The sequence below is a fragment of the Mauremys reevesii genome, linkage group 11 (assembly GCF_016161935.1).
Source record: "Mauremys reevesii isolate NIE-2019 linkage group 11, ASM1616193v1, whole genome shotgun sequence".
Lineage (NCBI taxonomy): Eukaryota > Metazoa > Chordata > Testudines > Geoemydidae > Mauremys > Mauremys reevesii.
In genome coordinates, this window is record NC_052633.1 from 51,674,972 (window position 1) to 51,689,217 (window position 14,246).

Genomic DNA, 14,246 nt, shown 5'->3' on the forward strand with positions numbered 1-14,246 from the left:
TATTCCCATTTATTTTCCCTGTGGCATCTTGAAAATAATGCATTCCTTCTGCACACCCATATTCTCTTGTCATTGGTTGCCCATAGTAATAGTGGTTACCATTAAAAGTCAACATTTACTAAGTTACCACACTATCTGTGATACCAGTGTTGCTTCCTTCACTAAGGATAGCAATATTATCATTATACTACAGGATACTCTGATGAGGTAGACAGCCTCCACACTGACAAAGAGAGGGTTAATAAAAGCCTGTGGACCCAATTGACCCCACCCTACTACACCTGCAGCAGGTATGAGGCATTAAAAGGAGGAGACCTAGCCCAGCTTGGGGCTGATTAGTAAGGAAAGCAAGCTCCGCTTTTTCTGATGAGGGTTGGCTGCAGGCCAGAGACTGTGGTACTTTGCCAGTTGGCTGAGCCTCCTGGTAGAAGAGCCAACCAAACTCTGTGAGACTGGCTGGAGTAAGATTTATTTGAAGACAGGGCCTGAATAGAAGGTTGGAATCCTGTTAAAGATTTGATGGAAAATGCTGTTTTGAGTTGTGGCTTTTCCAGACTTATTTTGGACTTTAACACCCTTTAAAGGGTAAGACTGAAGTGTGCCTTGGCCAGAGGGCTGAAACTCTGCTAGATCAGACCCATGAGAGACTGTGCCCTTCCATTGTAGACCTGTGGCTGAGTGAGTTGGGCCCTGAAGAGCCACAATGGGGGCTGCATAGGCAAACCCAGTTACAGGTTTTAGCAATATTTTTCCTAAATATTGACTGTGCACTCTCAAGCAAAGCCATGAAAGGGGTACTTTTAGCAAATAGTTCATTCAAATGTAAGATGTATAGAATTGTGTAAATTCTGCAGGGCAACTTTAAAATATGAATATCTGCACCTTATGGAAGTCTTGACTTTCTGTATGTAGTATGATGAGGGCCTCCCCCGCCCCCACCCCAAAATGTCAGTGGGGCTGACACCTAGGACTTCTGGATCTAAAACCCTGAGTCTTTAGCATCTGAACTAGAGTACTCAGTTAATGAGCCAGACTGAGCTTCGGTCCAGACATTAGAGGGAGTTATTTCTTTAGCTGAAGTAGCAAGGGCTTGTGCTTTCAGTCTCAGATTCTGTTGTATGGGTTGATAGGTTCATTACAACACAAGCAGACTAGTCATAATGTGGGCAGATATCGTAAAAAACATTTAATTACAGTTTTAAGAGTATATGAGACCATTGGGAAATATATAATAGTACTAAAGCTCCTTTTAAGAAGTTGTGATCTTAGATCACATCAAAATATCACGGAGGACCACAAGACAAATATATCTTTGTAATTTAAATGGCAATCAGCAAGCTATATTTTTCTGATTAATATACAGAAAGTTGGTGGTCACAGCAGGGGACTGATGAAGCCCGTCTGTCAATGTCCTGATAGTTCTATGCCTGATTGCTTCAAGCCAGTGGAGCTACATAATCATGAAAAATGCCAAAGATCAGAACTGAAATACACAATCAATTGTGCTCAAGTAATTGGGATGTTTGTACCTCATCTGTGATATTTGGATAGCATCTCAAGAAGGCATCACTAATGAAATTAAAAACAGGGAAAGATACCTACATTCATAGGCGAACTTCAATTCAGGTGCAATCCAAGAAATGTAAGAGGTGACATTTAGAATGTTGATATGTCTTCCAATTTTGCCTCTCTAAGCATAGGTTGACCCAAAGAATCTGGATAGATATGAGTACCTGTCTGGAGAGGATTGTCACTTTGCCATTTGTGTACCATGTACGTACCACTGACAAATAATCTTAACTACTTCCTGAGGTAAATGACAACACAAATCTCCATACTATCTTTGTCCAATAATCTGTATAGTTCAAGTAGGGTATTGAGCCTTGAAATGTGGCCACATGACTCATAGGTGTTTCTTCTCTGTTATGCTATATAGATGCAGGAGTTCATGTGATGAAAACAGGCAACACTGGCATGGGTGTTCATAAGATTTGCAGCTTACTGGCAATGCAGTTGTACAGTGATACATGCACCCATGATAAACACTTTAAATAGGGCTTGTACCTTATTTCCCTCATTTGAATATGTCCTGCAACTTTTCTGTGGCTCTCTAGGTTCTTATAAGTATGTCAGCAGTAAATGCAGACCAATGTTGCTGCTCTTAGGAATGTTGTACATATAAATGCAGTAACCAAGCAATATATTGGCATGTAAACAAACAGCGGTACCTTGCAAAAGTCTTTTGAGAGAGGCCAAAACCATGAGTGGTTGAAATCACCAGCCACACTATTGCTGAAAATGAGAAACTGAACACTGCAAATAATCACAGCAGATAAGATTCTGCACAAAATTATTTAATGTGTTTTCGTAATAGTTATACACTGGAAAAAGTCAAACTGTTCAATAGTCCACAAATTCATACTTCCTCCTCTGAACCTGCAAGCTCAGTACAGCAGGAGATGGCTTAGTGCTGTAAGTTCAGGTTTTAATTACCTAGGGGGTCTCAGACCACAAATTCAAACCTCAGCAGATTTGACTCAGTCCTTCACACTTTTAAGGTTTATTTACCCTTTAAAAACCAGCTCTTCTTTGCTTTGTGTGTAAATTAAAAGATCCACTGACATGTTTTGTAACTACAGGGATGAGCCATTGGTCAAAATTTCCGTCTTCCCCTTTATCCTCCACAAGATAGACTTCTGTGTAGACTTCTCCTGCCAGATGTATCTTCATTTTATTGGTGCTCTATATATAGAATGATGGGTCTGATCCTGGGGCCTGCGGCAGCCTCTTTGTTCCATTTGGATCTGGCATGGGAGGATGCCTGGGTACATAAAGGGTGAAAAATTGACCTTTTTGTTTAAAGAAAATCTATATTTTAACTGGTTTATAATTTTGTTCATTCTCCTCTGCTTCTCATTTTTGCTTGAACCATCTGAAGGGGTTTGCAATGGATTCTGATTTTAAATGTCCTTACAAATTAATAATAACTCTACAATAGTTCATCACAAAATGGTGTAAAGAGTTTCCTATCCTCCGCAGTCACTGAATTTAAGCAAAACAATCACAAGATTTGATAAAGCAGAAAATATGATAGTGACTCTATCACAGAGTATTTAATGCTAGTGGATGCATGCATCCTCAGCCACTTACTGGGCCAGATTTTCCATTGGTGTAAGCCAGCACAGCTACCCCAATTTATACCAGTGAAGAACTAACCCATAGTTTCTTTAAGGTAGCAGACTGTTACAGATATTTGTAATATATTTTAAGAGTTACACTTTTGGAAGGATGAAGAACAGGAAATAATTCCATTTTAGTTGCAGTTGTATAATTTATAACTAATTTTGGACTCTGATAAATTTTAAAAGAATGTTTTTATCTCTCCCACCTCCTTATTCTTGGCACTGAAATTTAGTTCAGGTACATGTACATTATAATCTTATTTAGTGGACTGAGCAACAGACTGGGAAGGGAGCCAATAAACTGAGTTACAGTATATGCTGATTTTTTTACATTACCTAATTCTGCAGTTTTGGCCATGGCACTTCATCTTCCCTTGATTCAGTTCCTTCATCTAAAAATACATATCTTATCTACCTCACCGGGGTTATTGCTCCCACTTGATTTTTTTTTAAAGTAGAAGTTAAAACCATTCGAGTGGCATTTTGGACTGGGCTACTCTGGTGAGGTTTTGATATCCAATTGGTGGTGTGGCTTGCAGAAATAAAGGGAAGCAGTAAAAAGTAGAGGGAAAGGACGTGGAAGGGCAGAGAACAAAATACAATGGAAGGAAAGAGGAGGTATCAAACCCCAAAGTTAAATCCATGTATTACTGTCCTACATTCAAATCATCATTGATGAACAAGACTCTAATGGCACCTTGGGGTCTCTGGTTTATTATTTCATCAGTCCCTACCAGTAGTCATGGTCTTGTAAACAATTCTTAGCTGTTAGCCATTTGCCCTATTTAAAATGTGTTCTTTGCATTAGCAAAACTACTTGTTTTAGCAAGTAGTGTTATAAAACTTCAATTAAGTTATGTTCTCAATGAAATTTAGCCTTCATCCTGTCACAATATTTAAGCGCTGGTGAAATAATGACTAGCATTTTGAAATGCATATGCTCTTCTAAATGTTGGGACCACACACAGACTGATATCTGAGCCCAACTTCTGGACGATCACTCATGATCCAGTTATTTGCTAACCCTGAATAATTCAAGAGTAGTCACAAATTCTTAATGACCTGAATATTTCAATGCCAGCGCAGTTTTAATTAATTTGGCCTAATTTGCTTTTGTATTTTTCTCCTATAAGGCTCAGCCTGCTTTTCAAGAAAAATTATCTTTTTTATTAAACACAGTTGTTGCTTATGGATTGCAAAAGTCAACCCTAAGACTCAAACTCTAGCAGATTACAACCCTGCCACCTTAAGATAGCTTTGGGAAATTGCAGATTCATGCTGGCAAATCCTAGCTCTATTGAAACTTTTAATCACAATGGCAATATGTATTCCTCATGTGTTGTCCAAGAAAGCTAGAAATGATTATGCCTTGGGAGGCCTCATTAAAGTGTGCGAGATCACATACCCATAATTTGCTTTCTGCCTGCAATTTATTACATATGGTTTATGGGTTTAACTTTCAATAGTTGGAGTTAAAATGCCACCCAAAAGGCACTTAGTAGAAAATGTTAAGATAAATGTGATAATTACACACTCCTCAAAATTCACCTCTTCCATAATGCATACAAAAAATTACTGATAATGGAGAGTCAAGGTGTGTGAGGTAGCTTCTTTTATTGGACCAACTTCTGTTGGCTAGAGACAAGCTTTCAGGCTTACATAAATCTGTAAATTCGTGTCTCTGACCAACAGAAGGTGGTCCAATAAGAATACTTCCTCACCCATTGTGTCTCTCTAATGTCCTAGGACCGGCACAGCTACAACACCACATGCACCTGATAATGGTTCGGCAAATGGACAGCTGTGATCTCTACTTTTGACCCGTTAAATATTTACACATCCTATTCCATCCCTCCCAAACTCACCAGCTTCTGTGTTTTATTCACCTCTTGTGCCTTGTCTCTCAGACTGTAAGCAACATGGGCCAGGGACCACCATTTATTATAAGTTTATAGAGAGTCCAGCCCAATGGGGCCCAGCCTGGTTGTGGCCTTTAGGTGCTACTCCAATATAAACATTAAATAACAATGATGTTGCCACACTGCAAATTAAAATTAGATGGGACTAAATGTACCAAGCCACATTCTGCTGCTTATGACAGTATGTGTACAGATCATGAAACAAAATCCTGGGCAACAGAGAAAATTCAATATGGATACTGAATTTTATTGGACTAAGGGGTAAATCTTCATCTGGAATAAATCATCATTTGGCCATTTCCAGATACAGCGGTATCTTCTTATAGTGTAATCTCTTTTTGCAGAACTATTTCTCTTATAAAGTGCTTTTAAAGTTCCTTTGTAGCACTGTTTCAGACCAACTCAGCATCCTCTTATTCTCAGAAGCAACCCACTGTCTAAGAAGCCCATCGCTATCTCATAAGTGGGAAGAAAATCCAGGCTTGGATGTGGTGGATTTGAGGGAGCGGTGCTTGCTCCTGCTTAAAGGCAGTCTCTTTCCATCTCATTACACTCTAAAAAAGAAAAGATTAAACTTCAAATCCTTTTAGCCCAAAGATGTATTTTTTGCCTAACTACTGTTGGTCCCATATTTATTAAATTCTGCCTTTTGCTCTTCATTTTTTCAAACACTTTAAACTGGCTTTCTTGGTTAAACTTTTAGATGCTGGGCTTTGCTTGACTGTTGTTTTTAAATTGTTTTTTTGTTAAATACAGTAATTTTCCCAAGCACATGTGTAAAATGGGGGACACTTTTAAAAAAGAAAATTACTGGTTTTATTACTGGAATTTCCCTGTAACCCTGTTTTGTTTTTTCCCACTTAACTATACCTAAAAACCCTGCAAGCGGATTCCAATGTATTGAGTGAGTGGGGAACGTCACTCATCATAACACTGGAGTATGTGTTATGAATGATCTAAACTGGATTCATTTTTTTTTACATGGAATCCTAATTTGGGTACCAAAATCCTTATGTACCTGCAATGACTAGTATTTCAACCTATACAAGATGAGGGAATTTTGTGTTTGTCCAGAAGGTGAGTTAGGGTCAAGATAGAGAGAACTATTGATGTCAACCACAACTAAAGCTCTAATTTAGACAAGGCCTCAGGTATTTAAATGATCACTGAAGCCCATTAAATCTCTTGCGTAATTCTACTGTAGTCCATAAAGTTACACCTGGGATAGATTTGATCTGCGCGCTCATAAAAGGTACTCATTTGTATTAGCTGGTAATTCTGAGCCGAGTTCTTCTGTCTTTACTCAAGCAAAACTTCCATAGAAATCGCAGATAGTTTTATCAGTCAGGACTGAACAATATGGCCCGTTGTTCTTAAAGGTGGCTGTGGATATTAGTTTCTAGACTTTTGATCCAAAATAAATACGTTGTGGGGAGGGGGCAAATTGTACTCTTGTGTGCTCATTATCCTATTGCTTCCTGCCCACCACTTCTTTGCACAGCTTAAAATCTAAAAACTAAAAAGCTCTGGTTGATAGGCATTGTAGGTTCACTCTTGTAAAAATCCTGTAAAACTTTAATGGATGCTCATGCATCCTGAGTCTTACCTGGCAGACAAGTCCTCTCCTCCCCTACACTCCAAAGGTCCCTGGTACCCTTGTGTAGGCATCTATATGGCCAATGGCCACATGAGAGAGTTGACTAAAACTCAACACGGCCAAAAGGGCAGGTTCCAACCCCAGCTAAATTGTAGCCTGCTGCAGTAGCTCTTTGTGAATGGAGGCAGTCAACTCCCACTCTGGTGCAAACCACTGGAAGACATCTTTTTATGTGGAGTTTATGACTCCAGGGAGAAGTGGATTGTAGAGAGACTCCTAGGCAGAATTTGTACATGAACCCAAACCTTTGTGTTCTTTTGCAGCCACTCAGAAAGCTAGAGGTAAAGGAGCTGTGTACATCTCTGCAACCTTGAGCCATTTCTAAGCTATGGGCAGGCAATCTGAGTAGGCCACTAGTGACTGTTTATTCTGCTGTTGAATAAAAAAAGATACTAAGTTATTGTATCACAGGAACTGTCAAGTTGTATGTATTTATGCTACCTCGGAGATCTAAATGTCTTCTCTGAGAGAAAGTATTTATGCCATGTAAGCTACAGAACTGTTCAGTTAAAAAAAATGTTGTAAGGTGAAAATGTGTTGCAGTATGCTGACCCATTTCCCCAAGCATTAGTGTGTTTTCTTTGGTTTTTTTTACTCATATGGCTTTAGTTTCACCAGTTCTGGATCTGGCACATTTTTCTCATTTTTAGAAAAAATGGAGCAAAAGAATATGCTGAATGAAAGAATAGATGCAAGAAATGGGTAGGGGAAATTGCCATGTCTCAAAAAAAGGTATTTCCTACAATAATAATGATACTTAGTATTTGTCTAGCACATTTTATGTTCAAAGTGTTGTGCAGACATGAATTATTGAATCCTCAGTGCACTCCAATAAGGTCAGTGCTATGATCTCCAAATTATGCACTTAGATATTGATGATCAAACTAGCAGTGACATTGTGATGCAAGTATTAAATATAACTAGAGAAGATAAAAAAATCATGGACACACAGCACTAGATCCTGGGTTTTGGAAGGGCAATTTTGTGTCACTCTGCTTGTGCAAATGTACCCTAAAACTTACCCATCCACTGGAGAATTCCCCCTGCATAGGAAAATCCTTGGTTAACTGTTATAGCTTCTCTACAATTCCTGTCCCTGCAGCTGGCTCAGGGGGAATAGCCTAAGGAAAATAAGCATACCAGGAGTATTCCTTTGTCACAATGATCCCCAGTGTCAGAGGGGCCTCTTCGAGACATAAGCACTAGGCACAAGTTAGAGCAGAGTCATGGCTGCAGTAACTTGCACTGGGGGACCAAACCAGTTCAGAGTAGCCACAACCATAGCAAAAACCTGGCCTATACATATTAAGTGGTGAGCTCAAGTCTACTCAGTGAGTGGCTGAGCTAGCATTAAACCTCAGGAATTCAGAGCTTCCAGGCCTGTACTTTTTCCTGCATTCACAATACAGCAAAGAGTGCTATGCCCGATATCTCATTTTGCACTGTCTGTACCCCAGCTTGGGACTTCTAACCAGGATTTCAAACCAAAGTGAAAATAGGAGGCCAGACCTCTTTAGTCACTGCTTTGAAAACTGATATCAAACCTGGAGCTGATCTTTTATGATAAGAAATAGAAAACACGCCTCCTGATCCTTTCCCAAGCTTATCATGCACACACCAGCAAACCTGTGCACCAGACGAGGATTGTTTTTCTTTTTTAAACTGAACATATGATCCGAATACCAAAATTCTGTCTGTATTACCAGACCTGCCTTGTTCCTTTATCCTCACCAGAATAGGATGCCTACTCTGAGTGATAACCATTACAGGTTGGATCCAATTCTCAGGATACAGCCTGAGTAACCAGGCTGTGCACAAAGCAGATTTGCAGAGGCTGGAAATCTCTCCTTCCTCAGCAGTGGAGTCATAGAATCATAGAATCATAGAATTCGAGATCAGAAGGGACCATTATGATCATCTAGTCTGACCTCCTGCAAAATGCAGGCCACATAAGCCGATCCACCCACTCCTTAAGCAAGCGACCCCTGCACCATGCTTCGGAGGAAGGCGAAAAACCTCCAGGGCCACTGCCAATCTACCCTGGAGGAAAATTCCTTCCCGACCCCAAATATGGCGGTCAGCTGAACCCCGAGCATGCGGGCAAGACTCTCCAGCCATACCCTCTGGAAAAAGGCTAACAATATCCTATCATTGACCCATTGTACTAATTACCAGTGTGGCACTTAATTGACCTATTGACTAAGCCCGTTATCCTATCATACCATCTCCTCCATAAACTTATCTAGCTTAATCTTAAAGTCATGGAGGTGCTTCGCCCCCACTGTTTCCTTCGGTAGGCTGTTCCAGAATTGCACTCCTCTGATGGTTAGAAACCTTCGTCTAATTTCAAGCCTAAATTTCCTGACTGACAATTTATATCCGTTTGTCCTCGTGTCCACATTAGCACTGAGCTGAAATAATACCTCTCCTTCCCTGGTGTTTATCCCTCTGATATATTTAAAGAGTGCAATCATATCTCCTCTTATCCTTCTTTTGGTTAAGGAAAACAAACCGAGCTCCTCAAGTCTCCTTTCATACGACAGGCTTTCCATTCCTCGGATCATTCTAGTAGCCCTTCTTTGTACCCGTTCCAGTTTGAATTCATCCTTCTTAAACATGGGAGACCAAAACTGCACACAATACTCCAAATGAGGTCTCACCAATGCCTTATATAACGGGACTAGCACCTCCTTATCCCTACTAGAAATACCTCGCCTAATGCATCCCAAGACCGCATTAGCTTTTTTAACGGCCACATCACATTGCCTACTCATAGTCATCCTACGATCAACCAGGACTCCTAGGTCCTTCTCCTCCTCCGTTACTTCCAACTGGTGCGTCCCCAGCTTATAACTAAAGTTCTTGTTAGTCATCCCTAAATGCATAACCTTACACTTCTCACTATTGAATTTCATCCTGTTACTAATACTCCAGTTTACAAGGTCATCCAAATCTCCCTGGAGGATATCCCTATCCTTTTCCGAATTTGCAATACCTCCCAACTTGGTGCCGTCCGCAAACTTTATCAGCCCACTCCTACTCTTGGTTCCCAGGTCAGCAATAAATAGATTGAATACAATCGGACCCAAAACTGAACCTTGAGGAACTCCACTGGTAACCCCCCTCCAACCTGACAGTTCCCCCTTCAATACGACCCTCTGCAGTCTCCCCTTTAACCAGCTCCTTATCCACCTCTGGATTTTCATTTCGATCCCCATCTTTTCCAATTTAACCAGTAATTCCTCATGCGGTACCGTATCAAACGCCTTACTGAAATCAAGATATATTAGATCCACCGCATTTCCCTTGTCTAAAAAATCTGTTACATTCCATTGTCTCTTCAGGAGCCTCCACTTGGCCCCCCCACGCACTCATACTAGGAATGGTCATGTATTCCCAGCACCACCAGACCCACCCACTACCCATGATGCTATGCTTTGTCATGAGGAAGGGTTGCAGACTTCCACCATCAATTCCATATCTCTTGCCCCTCACCAAGCAGAAAGTGGTTCCACCGCATTCAGTTCCCTTGCCACCCAGGGAAAGACAGGATTTATTACTAGGTGAATCACATCTGGAAAAAGCAAAAACTGAACTAGCTTGTTCACGCACTAATGTTGTGTGTGTGGTCAATTCCTCAACAGACTTTTTCCTAAATACACTTAAGCTTTTGTGGTGTCACAGCTTAAACAATAATAATATTAATACTATCTAGCTCTTTTATATAGCAACTTTCAACAGAAGATCTCAAAGTACTTTACAAAGGAGATCACTATGATGATCAAAATGATGATCATATTTAACTGACACTGTGCCCCTGAGGTATATGTCTACCTGTATTGTACACACAATTTTTCCTAGTGCCCAGCCTTGCAGTGAATTGAGACTCTGGAATGAGGTGTCTCCATTCTGCAACATGTTGCAATATGCATACATCCCTGATCCATGAGTTGCTTGTCTAAACTATGCAATATATTCTGACAAGTCATATTAGATTTATATGAGGAAGTAAACATCGACCTGTGGAATGGCCTGAGGAGAAAAGAGGTGATTTGACCCAAAGATTAAGTTATGACATTTCATCATTCCAAGTATAACTTATTTTTGATCTACTGAGTCCCTAATTTAAAGCTTTAACTTTTGATCCCATGCTCTATAACCCTTAAGAATATAAGAACTATCTAGTCTAACACTGGAATACTTTTCTCTTTTTTTAAATTGGAAACTCTTTTTATTAAGGACAAAATTGTGTAAAATCAAAGAACTGATATAACCAAATTAAATCAAAGGACTGGGGATAAACAGGGCACTGTGTCCAGCTAGTAGCTATGAGCAGTACACATCAGTATTCTCAGGGCAGTCTCCTTAGCCTTCAACACAAACTGCAGAATTCCTGCAGTTCCTATTTAATGTAATGCAATGGGAAGCTGTGAGCAGTAATGGATCACAGCACAGGATGGTGCATCTGTTCCAGTGAGAGCCTTGTATCGACTCCTAAATCACAGTAAAAGGCTAAGAACTTTATATGAATTATTTCTTTCAGTTCCTCTATTCTCAGGAGCAGCCTGCATAAAGGATATTGCAGCAGTATGGTCAGTACTATATCCTGTACGCCAGCTCACTAAGCAGGTGCTAATACAACTTGTATAGCATCTGTAAATAAGTTACTGTGGAATTACGATTGCCTTAAGGCGGAAGTTATGTAACAATGTCTTTTTCTGAGCATTTTTCAAAGCTGCTTTTTCTCCTCTGATCTATTTGATGCACTGAACTGCCCACTGTATCTTTTCAGAGCTGTTGGATGGAGCTGTGTGAAACTCTTCACTTCTGGGGCACAATTCTCCAAGATCCAAGAATAGTCCACTGCCTCCTGCCTTACAAGGAATTGCTAAAGTCAAGTCTGCCTGGGAGCACTGTGTATCTGTGGCTCCCCTCTTTAATAGTCAGAACTGAATTTAACAGAAAACAGCTGCTGGTCTCTGCAGATGGCAGTGTCCTGAGAGACTCAAAGGTGCAGTACCAGGAAACAGAACAGTTTCATAGCTGTATGTATAAATATGATCCAGCAGAGCCATAATTAAGTATATGGCTGATATGTAATGCCTGCTACAGGTTTTTTTCTCAACTCTATTAAATAAAAAGATACTGGTGGGAAATTCAATGAAGTTATTCCTGGAGTTCAGCAAGAGGGCTAATGAGATCACAAACAATGTTCTTTTTAGGCCTTTGGCATTGGGAGTCCCAAATTCCCAGCATTAGAGCGAACACATTTTAAATTGCATCCTAAGCCCCAGCGCTAAAGAATGTTCACATTCTGGATAGCAGCCAAGAAGTAACTTAATGTTTGTAATAAATACATGCTGAAATATGTCTTTCTATTGCAATTGCCTAAAAGTTTGCACACTGGGGCCCAGTCCCATAGGCATCAGCTAACAACGCTAACCTCTGCTTTTTGACTACTTGAAAATCATTAGCTATTTTTTTCCCTCCCCACAATCAACACATGATAGCAACAGTCCACACTCCAAAATGGAAGGTGCATGCAAAAAAGCTGTAGGGTTTGTTGAATTAGAATGGGAGGTTACTGGGCAGAAGCAGGGCATGTAAAAATCAAGGAGAGGCTTCTGAAAGCAGGTCCGGCTCAGGCTTTTTTGCCGCCCCAAGAAGAGAAAATTAAAAAAAAAAAAAAAGCCGCAATCGGCGGCGCTTAGGCAGCAGCTTAACCGCGCCGCTTCATTCCTCAGCGGCAATTCGGCTGCGGTCCTTCCCATTGGCCGCCCCAAGCACCTGCTTCGTTCTCTCAACTTTCAAAACGAGCAAAGGGTACAGTTTAAGTAAAAGAATGGCAATGCTCTAATCAGGACAGGCTCAGGAGCAGCATTTCAGCATTAGAGCTGGTTGAAAAACGGGGAAACAATTTCACAACAAAATTCAAAATTTCAAAGTTGTTTCCATTTCACAGGGAAACCGGGATATTGGCCTTAGGAACAGAGGACTGGAAGGGACATCCTGGGTCACCAAGGCCCATCCCCAGCTACCGCAGGCAACATCTTAGAATCCCGTTCCTAAACTTATCAAGCTCCATCTTAAAACTAAAGGGTTTGAAATGTTCCCAATTCCATGTTTAGTGATATTTTAACTAACTTTTTAATGGAAATGTTATCAACTTGTATCAAAATCCTTTTGAAACCCTTACAGAAATGTGGTGTTTACTGAAAACCATGTGTTTTTATTTATAACTAGATATTTGTCAATATTGCTGTATTTGCCAAAATGTCAATTAAAATATTGACAAACACCTGTGGAAAGGGAAGCTGTCTACAATGTCAACTTTTGCAAAAATGACATATTTTAAATTATAATTTTTGAACACAAAAAAATGTTTCATACAAAAAATGTCAAGCAGTTTTAATAGCTCGAGGTCCCACATGAGAAATGGCAGCATCTGCAGTGATGATAGAAGCTGTACTTGTCAGTCTTGCAGCTTTTTTCCATCTTCCTTTTGACCTCACCCATTGGCAGAAGCTGAGAGAATTTTCCTTTGATTCTGACCAAGACCATTATTATTGGCCAAATGTTTCAAAATAGGAGCTAAATGAAGGTATCTAAATCTGGTTTTCAGAAGTGTTGAGCACTACTAGTTCCCACCAAGGTCAATTAGAGCTGTGAGTACTCAGCGCCTTTGTAAATCAGGCCAGACTTTGTGGACTCTAACTATGAGCTACCTTCCGCAATCTTATGCCAGATAGAATAGAAGAAGCATGTCAAAACACCTGGTTCAGTGCGGACAATTTTCAAGAGCTGCCTCAGGCTGAGAGGAATAATACAACATGAGGAGTTCAGGAAAATATATAAACATTTGTCAGGTGGGTAAACTGAGGCAGACAGCACGTTAGTAACTTGCTTAAGAAAACACAACCAACCAGTGCAGAGCAGGGAAAAGAATCTAAGCGCTGACACTTATTCCCATTCTCTAACTATGATAACACACTCCTTAAGAAATAATTGTGAAACAGATCAAATTCCTTTGGTGTCTCTCTCAAATTCAGGAAGATATAAGGTGGTAAGCGATTTACTTTGTAAAAGTGGCTCTCACTATGGATTATGTATTAGAATTGGTTCTAGCTAATAGAACTCTACAAGGAAGCTCATAAGGCAAATGGAGAAGTGTGATGGGGTGTGCATAGGGTGACCAGACAGCAAGTGTGAAAAATTGGGATGGGGGTGGGGGGTAATAGGCTTCTGTATAAGAAAAAAGCCTCAAATATCAGAACTGTCCCTATAAAATCAGGACATCTGGTCACCCTAGGTGGCATGGCCCTTTGGCCCCTGGCTGAGGGCCCTGTGGTCCTACTACACTCCACCCAGGAAGGAGTACCAAAAATGGGTCCTCCAGGCCTGCCTAGAGAGTCGTAGAGACAGTCAATCAGAGCCCAGCAGGCTCAGTTAAAAGTTGCTGCAGGGCCTGAGCATGTCACTTCCTGGCTG

The 14,246-nt window shown here is 40.4% G+C and overlaps 1 long non-coding RNA gene across 1 annotated transcript; it reads left to right on the forward strand.

Moving 5' to 3' along the window:
• Positions 1-348: 348 nt before the first annotated feature.
• LOC120375158 lies at positions 349-12,942 on the forward strand. Its single transcript, XR_005586475.1, has 3 exons — positions 349-496; positions 11,551-11,769; positions 12,721-12,942. It is a non-coding gene; the product is annotated as an uncharacterized LOC120375158 (long non-coding RNA).
• Positions 12,943-14,246: the final 1,304 nt, after the last annotated feature.